General features: G+C 40.1%; 1 protein-coding gene across 1 annotated transcript in view; it reads left to right on the forward strand.

Annotated features, from left to right (window-relative positions):
• The first annotated feature begins 661 nt into the window (after positions 1-661).
• B3GALT1 (Beta-1,3-galactosyltransferase 1) overlaps positions 662-15,646 on the forward strand; it is a 342,206-nt gene continuing 327,221 nt past the window's right edge. The window contains exon 1 of the mRNA XM_006766520.2: positions 662-761. The gene's annotated coding sequence lies outside the window, so the exon portion shown is untranslated. The remainder of the gene's footprint in view (positions 762-15,646) is intronic.

The following is a 15,646-nucleotide window of genomic DNA, read 5'->3' on the forward strand; positions in this document are numbered from 1 at the left end:
TTTCTGATTGGCTACCAAAGCCAGCTTTTTTATTTATTTATTTATTTATTTTTCTAGTTCCAAAAAAGAATGCCTAAACCTTTGTGGTGAAGGAAGGCTATCTCATAGAGCATGCTGGCAGAGCACCTCTATGGCTCAGGTCATATTATTATAGACCTGATGGGAGTTCTTTGGGCTCCAGTAGGGATCTTTAGGTTAAAAAAAAATAGACATTGGAGATTAGGAACCAAAATGTATTAGTAAATTTCATAGTAAGTAAAGCAATAAAACGGTCTTAGTGAAGCCCCAGTTAGGACTGTTTAAACCTAACAACTTTCAAATTCTATTGCAGAAACATTTGTTTTTACTATGAGATAAAGAATAAAATTGTGATGGAGGAAAAGTAAGTCAATAACAGTGGGAAATAGTTACTCCGACATTATAACAGGCAATGACACCATTCATTCAAAGGTGGATAAGGGGGAAATTATAAATGATTCAAAGCAAGGAAATTATTTTTAAAAATTGTGTTCAAGTGGTGATTATTTTGTACAAAATAGTCTCATGCAAGATATGTGGAAATTTCATGAAATGCCAAAAAGATCATCTAAATAACTTCAAGTAGAGTTAGCTGAAGCATACCAAGAAGTTTATTTATATATTTTTATTTCCCCTTAGACCTGGTAGAGGCACTTCAAGAGCTGCTCAGTCCTGGAGCGGAGGGATTGGGTGAAGATACCGATGTTTTACCCTGAGACGAGTAAAGAAGTTTTCATTATAAGGTAACAGCCAATTCCTACTTTTGGTTTGTAGACTTTGAAAATTAACAAAACTGCCCTGGCTAGGTGCTGTACAAGAGACAGCCGATCAAATGTTTTCTCTCACATTGATGTTTCTCTCTCTCTCTCTCTCTCTCTCAAAACATATCCTCTCGGGAGCATTTAAAAGAAAATGAGCAGAACTGTGATGCAAAAATAGGCAATATATTAAGGGCAACTTTGTAGTAGTTCATGCTTTATACCGTTCCTGTGAAGTGTTCAGCAATAATTCCTTGGCAAACGTTATCCTTGTGTGGAGTAGATGGTATGTGGGAACAGTGGGAATTGCAAAGCACCAGTGCAGCCACTGGGATTCCAGCGTGGTTGGCAGAGACTCTTCCCCGAGTGTCTCTGGCCCTTCTCTCCTCCGGCACTCGGTGAAAATCTTCTGGCTCACATCCCGGGCAGCTGCAGGGCTGGAGGGATTGGGTCCTGGTACGTCTGTAAACCGTTAGTTGGAGGAGCTCAGGTGGGGAGCAAAAGAAGCTTTCCTTTTTGAAAGTCCTCAAGTGTCGCCTTGCTGTTTGTGGATCTCTATGACTGGACTCAGCGTTAAGAGATTTTCTTAGGAAAAGAAAAGATACTTTGGGTCCTAAATTTTCATGTGACATCCATTTTACCTAAAGGTTTACCAGAATTTCTGATCTCAGTAATTCTATTTCAATATCGAGAAACTTACACTGAGAATCTTTTCCTCCTTCCTGTCCATGAGCTTTCTCCTGAAGGACCCAGGGAGCATCTCAACTGTGGCAGGAGTCCTGGTTGTCCTAGGGCTCTGGGGAAGGTGACATAGACAAAATCTGCCCCAAGGGTCAGCCCCAGGACTCCCATGGTCTGAGGTAATTGTATAGTGTAGGCCTCACTTTAACACCAGGTATTTGGTCTGGTCTTGCTAAGTCCTGGTTTAGTTATAACTTAGTAGTCATTCAAAAAATGATTAAGGGGTCAACCGATGTGGGGACTGACTCAAACCCATACTGAGTAATGCAGAATCATAGGTTTCAGGCTAATGGGGCCTGGGTGCTCTCTGGTATTTGTCCTGTGCCTTATTCTAATGTTGTCACAGCTACCACCACAGTAACCACCTCAAGAATATAAGGTAACAATTCAGGTGCTCAGTGGTCTCACCATGGAAAATGCCCTTTGGTCACAATTCTAGAAGCTGTCTTCTGTTGCCAAGATTTGGTCTTGTTTTGGTTTGGGTTTCATAACCAGTATCTTACGTTTTGCTTTCTTATTTTTTAATAAACAGATTTTGAAGAGCAGTTTTACGTTTACAGAAAAATTAACCGAAAATTACAAACTTCTACATACCCCTCCCCCCAAACACATGAAATTTTTGTTATTAACACATTTTATTAGTGTGATGCATTTGTTACAATTATTGACATTATTATTAACTAAAGTCCATTACATAGGGTTCAGTCTTTGTATTCTACATTATATAGGCTTTGAAAAATGTATAATGACATATTTCTGTTGTTATTGTGTTATACAGAATATATTCACTCCCCTCAAAAAGGTCCCGTGTGCTCCCTTATTTGCCCTTCCCTCAGAATCCCTGGCAACCCTTGATCTCTTTACTGCCTCCAGAGTTTTGTCTTTTTAAGAATGGCATGTAATTGGAACCGTACAGTATGCAGCCTTTTTGTATTGCCTTCTTTCACTTAGCAATATGCTCTTAAGCTTCTGCCATGTCTTTTTGTGGTTAGATAGCTCTTCTTTTTTTAATTGTTGAATAATATTCCATTTTGTGGATAAACCACATTTTGTTTATTCATTTTCTTATTGAAGAAGATCTTAGTTGCTTCCCAGTTTGACAGTTATGAAAAAAGGTGCGATAAACATTTCTCTGCAGATGTTTGTAGGACATGAGTTTTCAACTCATTTGTGAATATACCAAGGAATGGGATTATGTTTAGTTTTGTAAGAAATCGCCAAATTGTATTTCAAAATAACTGTACCATTTTCTACACTTATCAACAATGAATGAGAGTTCCTGTTGCTCTACATTTGGTGTTATCAGCATTTGGTGTTGTCAATGTTTTGATTTTTAGCCATTATATTAGGTTTTTTAATACAATTAATTTCAAAGGAGATTTGACGGTCCAAAAGTCTCTGGACACTTAGCCACTAGAAATTTCTTCAGTTTTTACTTGGTAATGACATTGAGTAAGTATATGAGCTTTCCTTGACAACATCCACTGTGGTGATGCACTTGAATGAGATAAATATGTATGTATACCTGCATGTATATGTGTATAACTACTGTAAACTAAAATTATTTTTAGACTGTAACAACAAAATTAAAAAAAAAAACACATTTATTTGAGCAAAGAGAGCTGCAGCCCAGAGACACAGACTCAGGTAGCAACCCAAACTGTGCTCTATCCAGACAAAGGGGAGACTGCCCTTTATAACAAAGTATCTGTCCAGGTTCCCAATTAGGTTCATTTTCTGTAAATGGGATATCCAAATTTGTATACTTCTGATTTGTTTGAATCATGCAATCCTGATTCGTCAGCATTATTATGGAGCAGTTCTGATTGGATAAGGCAGGGCTTAGTCTATTGTTGGAAAGAAAAAAGTAGGAACTTCTTAAAATCATTGACTTAGATTGTGTAAATCAGCAGAACATAGTGCGAGAAGCAGGGAGTGTTCAGTCTGAGGTTCTTCCCAGTAACCAGAATACGTGAGAAGCCCATCAGCAAATGGCCTTCAGGCTCTTATTACTTATAAAATTTGGGCCCTCAGTTAACCATGGGGAGTCCATCTCAGCAGACAAATTTCTTCTTGGGGTTGACATCAAATGAATCTTTCTCCTCGGAGTTTGCATTACTATTCTCTACTATAGAAAGATGTCATAACAGGCAAAGACTATTCTAATAATACACCGTTAAAATGAAAACATGCAGAGTATATCAAATATATTTTTGTTTCTAAAAACAAAATGAGTGCATTTTATGGATCCTAATATTAAGACAGGTCATACTTGATGTTATTTAAAGCTAGCTTTTTGGCATGGACAACAGTGTTTATTATATACAAGGTACATCAAATTAGTCATTTCTAATTTTTGTATGTAGTTAAATTCAGACATGCAGCTATAACCACAGGAAGAACTTCTCCATAATCCTCTCAAATTATAGTAATTTTTCTTTTGGCTTGGTACATGTTTCTGTTTAGATTTGGTTGTATTGCTTTATACATAATTCTTTTGTAGGTGGTTATTCTTTCATAGTAGGTGGTTATTTTCTCCAATGTAAGGCCTATGCCGTTCCTATTCCTATTTTTAAAACAAATGTTAAAGAAAAATATTTTATGAAAATATTTAAAGAAAGAAAAGAAGACTTTCTTCATGAGGGACTAGTGCAGTAGATAGAGTTATACAGTAGGGAGAAAGATTGGACTCAACTCTACATACAGCTAGGACAAGTGGACAGTTATAGCCAAGGAGCACTGAGGCAATCAGTGGATAGAAAATTGCTAAGAGGCTGGGGGATCCTTGTTACACTGACTCCCCAGGATTTTTATTGAGGGCAACCAGGGTAATAGCTGTAGGGAATGGGGGATGGGAAATGTGATCAGATATCAAGTGAGAGAGGATTTTCCCTAAAGTGAGGGCATAGAATTCTCGCTATAGCTGGATTAAGAAGGCCAAGAAGAGAACCCCAGGTCAGAGTCTAGTAAAGAAGAGGATCCAGAGGAGCTTGACCGATAAAATAGACATGTTTTCTACTTTGTAAAAAAGATGCACTCTAGTGGAGGAGGAAGGATGGAGCAGAGAAGAAAAGAAATTGGTGATCACAGATTAAGTTCATATGCAAATTTTATAGAGAAGTAGAATGATAGAGGTGTATTGGCATTGGATGTACCTTAGATGTAGGTTCCTAAATCATTGATATTCTAGTATATGGAAGACTGGCTTTTCAAACATCAGTATGCATAAACATTATCTTGAGGCCTTGTTTAAATGTCCTTCTCTTAGAGCCCACACCTAAGCATTTGAGTAATTTGAAAGGTCCGTGATCCTTCAGTTTTCAGAATCACCGAAATTATTCTATTACAGGTGACCAGTAGGCTACACTTTAAAGAACACTGATTTGTGCCATTTATACATCTCCTCCCTGCAGTGTGGTTGATGTTAGAAAGTACCCCTGAGAATGCGTGATAGTTGGGATCAGGCCCAAATATAGGAACCAAGACCGTGTGCCAACAAAATTGAGTAACTCCATGGCTCCTTACCATGGTATAGTTGATAGAGACATTCTAAGAATTTGAAAATGAGAAAACAAACTAATTGGAGAGACCATTGCAAAAATTGTGTCCAAGGTTAGGACAGCTAAAAAAGAAATGAAATGCATATTTTGTAAATAGAATAAGTATTTTCTAAATAGACAAAATACAATTATTTCAATATTCAATGAATTATTTATTTCAAAATTATCAGTTTTGATATTCACAGTTATAGGAGAAATGACAAATACCCAAGAGGTCCAAAAATGAGAAAATAATTAAATTAGCCAGAACTCTCATCCTAATGGAATATTATTTTCACTGCTTTGAAGAATGATGACATTAGGAAGTATCTAACATAATGTCATGTCAAAAGAAAAATGAGAATCTATAGCTATATATGATATATGGCTCTTTCCATATAAAATATGCTGTATATGTAGTGAAATTTTAGACATTTTGAACTCTAAAATTCTCTTAGGTATTATATGGTACTCATAAATAAAAGTGCTAGACTCTAAATCCTAGGTTAGGTGATTTAGTAATATTAGGAATCAGACATTTAGTCATGAATCCTTATTAGTTAAAAATAAATAATTTTTCAGGCAAAAGATGTTTTGAGATTATGCTACTATTAGCTCCAGGCTAACTATCTAAAGTAGTATCCATCCCTTCCCTAGAGGCCAGGTCCCCACCCACATTTGGCTGATCATCAGAATCATTTGGGAGGCTTTTTGAAAATGTAGATTCCTTAGAAATTAGGAAAGTAATTCAGTTCTGCAGGTCTGAGTATAGCCCCTCAATTGTGAATTTTTCAAATGCTGTACTGGTGGCTTTATTGATTAGCAAGAGTTGGCAACCATGGCTGTCAGCAAGACAATTTACATCTATAAGATTTCTGCAGTGATCAATATATAACCAAAAAAAAAAAAAAAAGCGAGAGAAGGCAAAATAATGTCAAATTCTAGAATGTTCAGTGTATATAGTAGTGAATAAAATAGAAGTTCAGAGGAGGGGAAGAGTAACAGGAGGAGGAATATTTGGGAGTTCCTTCTGGAAGAGCCACTTAAGCCTTAGTGGCAGATGTAAGGTAATACTGCAGAAACCAAAAGACTCATTATCATTTTTAACAACCTTCATGTTGAGATGGAAAGTGGTGAGAAAATAAGATCTTGAAATATTTAGAGCTGATAGTAAAAGAATGCTCCATTTGGGGATTCCAGCTTCCTCACCAATCCAAAGTATAAACCCTCCATCCCTTCCCTAGAGGCCAGCTCCCTTCCCAGGCTTTTGCTCTCAAGTCAGATACAGGTGTTGAGATAAGGAATTCCTCCTGGGAGAAGAGGCTCATCGATGTTTGGGGATGAAAAGTCATGTGTAGCCTGTAAATCAGTATTTCTTAAGGGGAGGGGAAAGAAAGAGTGGAAAAGCACATCAGAATATTTGTAGAAGGACAAAACATGTACTATTTATGTTTATTTGAAAAATATGGCTTTTAAAAGGCAGAGAATTAATCACAGAGTAAGTTGAGCTTGAATCTTTGCAAATTAGTATGATTTGCTTATTCAGAAGAAAGGTGGAGGTGAGATCTATTTCAGTAGTGGGACCACATATACCTGAATAAGTCAGCCAGATGTCTTTCTTCTGTGACCTGAATTTCTGCTTCAGTACAAATGCTGTTGTTTAAATGTACATTTCTCTAGCTCATGTTGTCTAAATGGATAGTAAATTAGTTTAATGTCACTTAGGACCTGGGATTAGGAGGTCAATGAATTTTCTTAAATTGAAAAAGCCATTACCAACTTGACTAGAGTTAATTGAGGAGTGAGTGCAAATGAGGCTGGATGTGATTGGTAAGTCATATTGAGCAGGGCCTCAAGTTCTAGAATAAAGAGTTTTGACTTGACTTTACAGTGAAGGTTCCTGAGGATAATGAGAAGCTAAACTAGGGTTTGAAGAAGACAGTCAGCCAGCAGTAAATGAAATGGATTAAAAATAGAGGGGAACAGGAAATGCAATTAGCATGCTAAGTGGCGAATTACCATGAGAGGCAACCTGGAGTAGGCTGTTGGCAGTAAAATGAAAAAAAAGAGTTAGTGGAAAATATAGGGAAGTTTTCCAACTCAATTAAAGTAATATTGATTAATCATCTACTAAGTGCCAGTCACTGTTCTAGGCTGCTGGGACATCATTGAACAAAATAGAGTATATATTCTATCAGGGGAAAACAAACATAAGGAGTAATATATATATAGCTTATTATAATATACTATAGGCCCGGTGCACAAAAATTTGTGCACTGGTGGGGGTGGGAGGTGGGGGGGTATCACTCAGCCCCACTTGTGCCCTCTCACAGTCTGGGACCCCTCAGGAAATAACAGCCTGCTGGCTTAGGCCCGCTCCCGGGTGGCAGAGGGCAGGCCCAATCCCTAGGTGCCTGCCCTGCAGCCCCTGGTCAGGCTCGGAGCAGGGCCGATTGGGGAGTTGGGATGCCACCCACTGTCACGCACAGAGCGGGACCGATCAGGGGTTGTGGTGCCATCCCTGTCACATACAGAGCCGGCGATCAGGGGGTTGGGGTGCTGCCCCCTGTCACGCACAGAGCAGGGCCCATCAAGGGGGTTGGGGCTCCATACACTGTCACACACAGAGCAGGGTCAATCAAGGGGTTGGGGAGTTCCCCCCTGTCATGCACAGAGCAGGGAGGATCAGGGGGTTGGGGAGATCCCCCCTGCCATGCACAAAGCAGGGCGGATCAGGAAGTTGCGATGCCACCCTAAGTCATGCTCAGGGTAGGGCCGATTGGGGGGTTGGGGCGCCACCCCCTGTCACACTCAAGGCAGGGCCTATGGGGAGGTTGCAGCTCCACCCTGTCACACACAGAGCAGGGCCGATCAGGGGGTTGGGGCACATGCTGCTCCAGGGGCCAGGAGTCCTCAGATAAACAGAGCCAAACCTCACCCTCTGTCACACACAGAGCCGCAAAGCCATCAGGGGGTTTGGGCACTGCCCCCTGTCATGCTGCTCCAGGGGCCAGGAGTCCTCACAGCTCTGCTGATCTCAGTGCTGGGAGGCTTCACGGTTCCACTGATCCCGGTGCCAGGAGGCCTTGCGGCTCTGTTGATCCCGGGTTCAGGAGGCCTTGTGGCTCCACTGATCCCAGGCCAGGAGGCCTTGCGGATCTGCTGATCCCGGTGCTGGGGGGGCATATTACCCTTTTACTATATAGGATAGAGGCCTCGTGCACAGGTGGGGGCCAGCTGGTTTGCCCTGAAGGGTGTCCTGGATCAGGGTGGGGGTCCTACTTGGGTACCTGGCCAGCCTGGATGAGGGGATGATGGCTGTTTGCAGCTGTTCACACCCCCTTCAGGGTGGGGGTCCCAACTGGTTTGTTTACCTTCTATATTTGAAACTTTGTTGCAACTCCAGTTCTGAAATTCAGGCTGACTGAAAGCATGTTTCTGGGTTTTGTTTAGCTTCTATATTTGCAACATTGTTTCTTAGAGAGCAGCTGAGAGGCTGGCAGCAGCAGGCGGGGGATGTTGGCTTCCTCCGTCACTGGAGCAAGCAAGCCTCCCTGTTCGCTTCAGCTGCCTGGCTGCCGGCCACCATCTTGGTTGGCAGTTAATTTGCATATCTCGCTGATTAGCCAATGGGAAGGGTAGCGAAGTTATGGCTCATTACCATGTTTCTCTTTTATTAGGTAGGATAATATATATAATATGTTGGAATTTGGAAATGTTATAGAAAAAAATATAAATTTGACTAGAGTAAGAGAAATCAAGATGGAAAGTACAGAAGTTTGCAATATTAAATAGAACTGTTGGTCAGGGGGCCTTCATTGAGAAGGGGGATCTGAACGAAGGTTTTTAGGAAGGTGAGTGAGCCAGTGCTCTGAAGGAAGGGTATTATAGGAAGGAGGAAAAGGAAGAGCAAAGACCCCAAAATGGGAGTGTGCCTAAGGTATTCTAAAAATACTCACATTTTATATTTGAAATCTGTCTCAAGTCATGCTGCTCAACTGTACCAGTCACCAGCTATGAAAATGGAGGATTTTGCTGCTGGAAAGAATCTCCCTCTTTTGCAGTTCTGCTTCAGGCCACATTAAATTTCTAAAAGACAAAAGCGATAGAAAGAGTAAGAGTGAATTAAGGAGTCACCCTTGGGTCATACCCATAGTTAAAGTCAGAGAAAATGGAGGAGAGGTCAGGAAAAACAGGATAGTGTCTGTCCTTAAAAGCTGTATAAAGAGGCATGGCCAAGAAAAGGAGGCTCTCAGATGCCAAATGCAGCAAAAAGATTAAGGGGAGTACATACTGCAGAAACAAAACAAAACCCCATGGCGCTGAGAGAGGGCTCATGAAGTCCCTAGAGCAGTGGTTGGCAAACTCATTAGTCAACAGAGCCAAATATCAACAGTACAACGATTGAAATATCTTTTGAGAGCCAAATTTTTTAAACTTAAACTATATAGGTAGGTACATTGTTATTAACTTAATCAGGGTACTCCTAAGCTGGCCTTTGCTAAAAACGTCCTCAATCTGATTGAGGTACGTTCGCTGAGGTCAACCCCTTCCAACTCTCCCATCCACACTCGTCTTGTATACTTGTTTCGTCTATCTCCTTTCCGAAAACCGACTTCTGCGCATGGGCTACGAAGTTTCAATTGCACTGTATGTGCAAGCCCGCACGTGGTATTTGGTGGAAGAGCCACACGCAAGGGGCCAAAGAGCCACATGTGGCTCGCGAACCGCAATTTGCCGACCGCTGCCCTAGAGACAGCAGTCTTGGGTGATTGAGAGCACGGGTTTACAAGGTTCCCAACTGGTGATGTTTCCTGTACCAGATATAATGAAAGATCTGTGCTTTTAAGAAGTAGTAATATCCTAGAAGAGTATGATAGTTTTACACTATCCATTAAAGATATTTTAATGTTTTGAAATTTGTCTTTGTGAAAAAAGTGTTGAGAAGTTTGAAAGACTAAAATTAAATGTTAGGCTTCAAACTAACAGTGCAACTTCTTCATCCTCCTTGCTCTTCCTGGCTGCTTCCATTTCATAACAAGGCACAATATTGACATGTTGCAGATGTGAGGGCTCCACATGCTTTGGGGGAGTGGTTTGCAGTATTGCTCCATTTGCAGAAATTCTCTGAACCAAAGTGTAGGGTTTTTTGTTTTGTTTTGTTTTTTTCTCATCACCAAAAGTTGTATTTATTAATGCAGGGTTGTTGTTTTTTTAGGACAGGTTGATATTCTGGTTTCAAAAACCCAGCAGAAAGACATGGTTATTACGGTGTTAAGAGCAGAGCCTGCCAATATTTGACAGCCTCTTCAATAGCTCCCTGATAGGACTTTTTTTTATGTGTAAGAATTAGTACATAGCAAAAAGCAATGACTCACTACACTTCAGTAAGGATGTTAATAAAAAGATGTATGGAAGTGAAGGGATTTATAAAATTGGTACAGTCAGCTGTGGTTCCTGCTCTCTCTGCTATGACCTAGAATTCATTTCTTTCAAATATCTTTTTATGCTTTGTAGTGAACCTACCAGAAAGAGTGAGTTGAAAGCAGTTTAGATGTATAAAGAATGGAAAAACTGTTGGTGAAACAGCACCAGGTGTTACACCGGTGAAGTCAGTGCAGACCTTGGTACTTAAGTTCTGGCTCAGAAAAAATTCAAAGGCAAGACTCAAACTATAAGAGAAAGTGTATTTAGAAAGTCACAAAGATAGAAGAACTGAGCCGTAGAAGAAATGGGCTCAGGAAACAAGTTACAGAGGCAAAAGAAAGGGTCCTTTGAGGTTAGGAGAAAGAGAGAGGCAAGGAATCATACCTGTTTGGGCTCAGTGGATAGAGCATCTAAAGGGGTCTAACCCTCATGACTGACAGCACGCCAGGGTCAGGGGAGGGTTTGAACCACATGACCAGTGATATGAAAGGTCAGGAGGTCTTAACTAAATGATTAGTGATTTGCAAGGGAGGAAAGGTTTCCCTGGGGGTGAGGTTTTACCAGTTTTACCCATTGCTAGGCACCTGAAGCTTTGAGCCCTGGTGACCTTCTGTACCTGGCCCATCGTTCTTGCTCTGCTTATGTCTATCTAACTGCCTAGCACAAAACATCCTATATAATAAAATGCTAATATGCAAATAGACCAAACGTGGAACAACCTAACAACCAGTCGTTATGATGGGAGCTGACCACCAGGGGTCGCCTGTGAAACATGGCGGGCATCAGCTGCGGGGAGATGGTGGAGAAGGTGAGCGGGGACGCCAGACCAAGGTGGGGTGCCGGTCGCTGTCATTGGGGCGAGCCTCTGGTGGTTACTGAAAATTCTTTGCTCCTGTGCACCGTGGTCCTGCCTGGTGCTTGTACCTGCTGCCAGCTCTGGCCCCACTCACACCCACTGCTGGCACCGGCCTCAATTGCTCCACACGGTCAACGGGTGCGAGCAGCACCGGCGCCATCAGCGTGTGAGAGCTATGGCGGCATGAGCAAGGCTGCCAGTAGACAGGATCAGGGGCCAACGCGGGAGGGGCAGGTTGAGGGCGAAGAGGATGGGCCAAGACCTGCCCCTATGCCCACCTCAGCCTCGTGGCCCACAGTTCTTTTCAAGATGCACGAATTCGTGCACTGGGCCCCTAGTATTGATATAAGAAAAGGGATGGGCTAGTTATTCTGGGAAACAAAGAGGGAAAGTGTGTGAAAGTTGATGTGTGATAGATGTTATTTGGAATTTCAAGATTGATTGCAAGCAACTTTCTGAAGGGGATCAGGTTCATATATATAACAGTGGTTCTCAACCTTGGCTGCACATTAGAATCACCGGGAATCTTTTTAAAATCCTGATTTCTGGGCCTCATCGTCCGGAAATTCTGTTTCTTTGTTATGGGGTGAGGCCACAACATTAGTAACAAAGAAACAGACTTTCCAGAAGACGAGGCCCAGAAATCAGGATTTTAAAAAGATTCCCAGGTGATTCTAATGTGCAGCCAAGGTTGAGAACCACTGATATATAAGGTCAATTCCCTGTCCCCTTATTCTCTTTCTTTCCTCTTCCTCCCAGACTCCTATCATCCTGCCCCTACTAAAACCTGCTCTCAGGAAAGGATCCACCATTAGTCTTTTTATTTCATATGACTTTAAATCAGTGTGTTACTTCTCCCAAATATGTTTAAATTTTAAATAGGAGATGAAGGTTGTATCTCCATTTAAAGTAGTTATAAAATAGCCTGGTCAGTGTGTAGGAAATTTTATGGGTCGCTTTTGTGTGTTTTGGTTTTGTTTCTTTGTTTGTTTTTACTTGGTGGTTGTACTTTTGCATTTATTTTTTGCTTCTGTTTTAAAGTAAAGGAACTGTGTTTTTCTCGTAATTGCAACATGATGATAATCTCCTTGCTTTTAATTAACCTGCCTTTGTCTTTCTCAACTCCACAAATAAATTGGCTAAATTTCTTAGCAGATGCAAAATTCTCACTGCACTGCTTGTATGTGCTTTTACTATTTGACACAACTATCATTGTGTTTCAAATGAAAAATTCTTAAAATCTCAGTTTTATATTCTGTGATAAAAATCACCATGTTTTCCTTGTAGGCACTGGCCCAGAAATGTTTTTTTTAAAAGGTAGTACTATTGGGTTTTATTTCTTGGAAGGGGGGAAAAACATAAGTCAGAGTAGTAAGACAGCAATCTAGTTTATTTTGTATTATGAGATCAAGGATTTAGCAGTAGAGAAGTATTTACTGAATAAAATGATTGACATATATAAACACTAGAAGTAGTTGCTTAGAAATAAAAGGTTTTTATTTGAATCGGTCATTTTAATGGCATAAACAGCCAAATTGTTCATTTTTATAAGCACATAAGTATGCATGTTTTTTATTCTTCAATATCTAAAAATACAAAAGATATGAGCTTTATAAAGAGTAAGAGAAAAAATAATGTTTTATGAAAGCATCTCAAAGCTCTCAGTTAAAGGATAAACGAAACTGTGCTTTTTTCCTTTCCCAACAAAGAGCAGCAAAAGAAAAATTTAGATGGAGGAAGTAAGCAAACCAAGTGAGAATGTGTGGCTTGGCTGAAACCTGGAGGTACCATAGTTAAATTAAGTTGATTATCTGCTTAATACTAGGAGTAGTTTAAGTAAAATCTTAGGGAATGGGGGAGGTGCGTAAGGAGTGAGTGAGTGAGTGTGTGTGTGTGTGTGTGTGTGTGTGTGCAAATTGACTTGTGCTCATGTGCTCATGAACGCATGTGAGGCAGTCCAAGAGATAGATACTGAGAACGAGCTCAGAGGGAAGAAGTGGAGTTCCAAGAGAAGGAGAAATGTGATGGTCTTTCAAATTTATGGTCTACATACATGATGGCTTTTGTTGCTATGGAAACATCATTTCCCCTTCTTGCATCTGGATTTTTTTGAGAAAAACAACTCCACTACATGTCAAAATAGCCTCACAGGAATGATTTAATAGTTCCTGCTAAAAGCCTGTAAGAACTCTCAGGACAGAAGATGCAGTTTTGTAAGGGCGTTCTCAGCCTTTGTCACTCTCATCTTAACAGATGGAAAATCTGATGAGTTTATTTACCAAGCCGGCATTTGTAGAGACGACAAAGCAAGAATAATTCTTCAGAAATTGTTCAATGCCAGTTAAATAATGGCTAGAATTTACACATTGACCTTCTGTAGTGGCACCTCTCAATTATGGCTTCACTATCCCCAGCTTTATTTCACCACTTTTAAATGAAAAATAGCGAGGAAACATTTCTCTGGATGTCATTAGTATGATCTCTGGAAAAAAATTTTCTCCCTTTATATTTGTTTTATGAGTTGTGGGGTTTTTTTTTCTTGAGCATATGTGGATGGTCTGGCTATAGCCATCACTAGAGTAACTATAAGCATCTAAGAGGCTCTGTGCAGTACTAGGTTACCAGAAATGACATAGTTGGAGGAAAATGCCCATGCTGTCCTTATAATAAAGGCAAGAGTGTTTGTTCATAGCCGTGTGTGTGTGTGTGTGTGTGTGTATTTGTTGTGTGAATACATTGCTAGTACATAAATATAAAGATGAATATGGCTGATTATCTTTAGGCTAATGTTATTGGAACTTTCAAGTCACTTCCTGATTTTAACTTTTTCCTGGGGTGAGAGTAGAAAAAATTATTGAAGAATGATTCATAGCAAGAGATTTATGAAGTATTTACAGGCTATTTAATAATTGTTTGAACCACAATTCTTTGATAGTAGGTCTATCATACCATCTGGGATAGTGAAAGTATTAAATATGTAGAATAATTAGATTATTTATTGGTTTGCTGCTAAATTCCTAAAGTAAAATAATAGGATGATCTTTTAAAATTGACATGTAAAGAACCAATGAGGTGAACAACTTCATGCTATATACAGTTCAATAAATTAAAGAGCAGTGATCATAAAACTTACCCTTTAAATAAACTTGTGTGGAGAAAGTGAATGGAAATGGGCCTTTAATTTACAAAACTAAAAAGGAAACTCCTTATGGTGGATATCTTGAACTAATTTCCTTTTTCCTTTTGATAACAAATTTATTAAAAGGTAAATGAAAACAAATAGAAAAAGGTTCAGTAACTAAAAATTCCAAAACCTTATATTAGTCACTTTGCAATCCTATCTAATAAAAGACAAAAAGGGTAATTGACTGTACTTTTGCTATGCTTCCCATTGGCTAATCAGGGTGATATGCAAATTAACCACCAACAAAGATGGTGGAGCAAAGCCAAAGGGCCCCGAAGCTGGCTGAGCAGCGGGGCCTCACGGCCCCAGGATCATCGGAGTCTCAAGGCCTCAAGGCCCCGGGATCAGCGGAGCTGGGAGGCCTCACGGCCCTGGGACTAGCAGAGCCATGAGGACTGATGGTGGGGGCCAGGAAGGGCTCTGGCTGGAGCCCAGCCAGAGCGAAGGCCTGGGTCCTGGGTGCCAGAGGCAAACTGGTGCCAGCAGCCAAGGGAAGGGAAGGCCTATTGCACGAATCTCTTTGTGCAACAGGCCTCTAGTTAATATTATAATTTTTAAAATACTAATACATAAGATATCCAGTAACTTTCTAGTTTTCAAATCTCAATTTTCAGTTTTTTTTCCTTTTAAGCTTTTAAATATGTTCTTAAATTTTTCTTGATTTTAGCTTGAAGTTCAGACTTAAAAGATAGTACTAAACCAAAATAAAAAAAACACCAATACATTTTTTAATACTCACCTGAGAATATCTTTATTGATTTTTAGAGAGAAGAAGGTAGACAGAGAGAGAGAAACATCCATTGGTTGCCTCCAGTATGTGCACCAACTGGGGATCGAATCCACAACCGTTTGGTGTATAGGACAACTTACCAAGCAATGAGCCACCCAAGCAGGGCATAAAAGCACCAATATAATTTTTTTACAAAACCAAACCAATGTTTTAAACATTGGGAAACAGTTTATAGTTTGTAATGTAAATATAAAACCAGTTAGATGTTTTCCAAATTTTGAAACCATTTTGCCCCTAAAGACAGCTCTCAGAAATATTAATTCACTCTTCTGTAGCAGTAAAATAATGTCAATGAGGTTGAGCCACCAGTGGGTTGCTCTTGCGGTAATTAAA

Source organism: Myotis davidii, unplaced genomic scaffold (assembly GCF_000327345.1).
Source record: "Myotis davidii unplaced genomic scaffold, ASM32734v1 scaffold59, whole genome shotgun sequence".
Classification (NCBI taxonomy): domain Eukaryota; kingdom Metazoa; phylum Chordata; class Mammalia; order Chiroptera; family Vespertilionidae; genus Myotis; species Myotis davidii.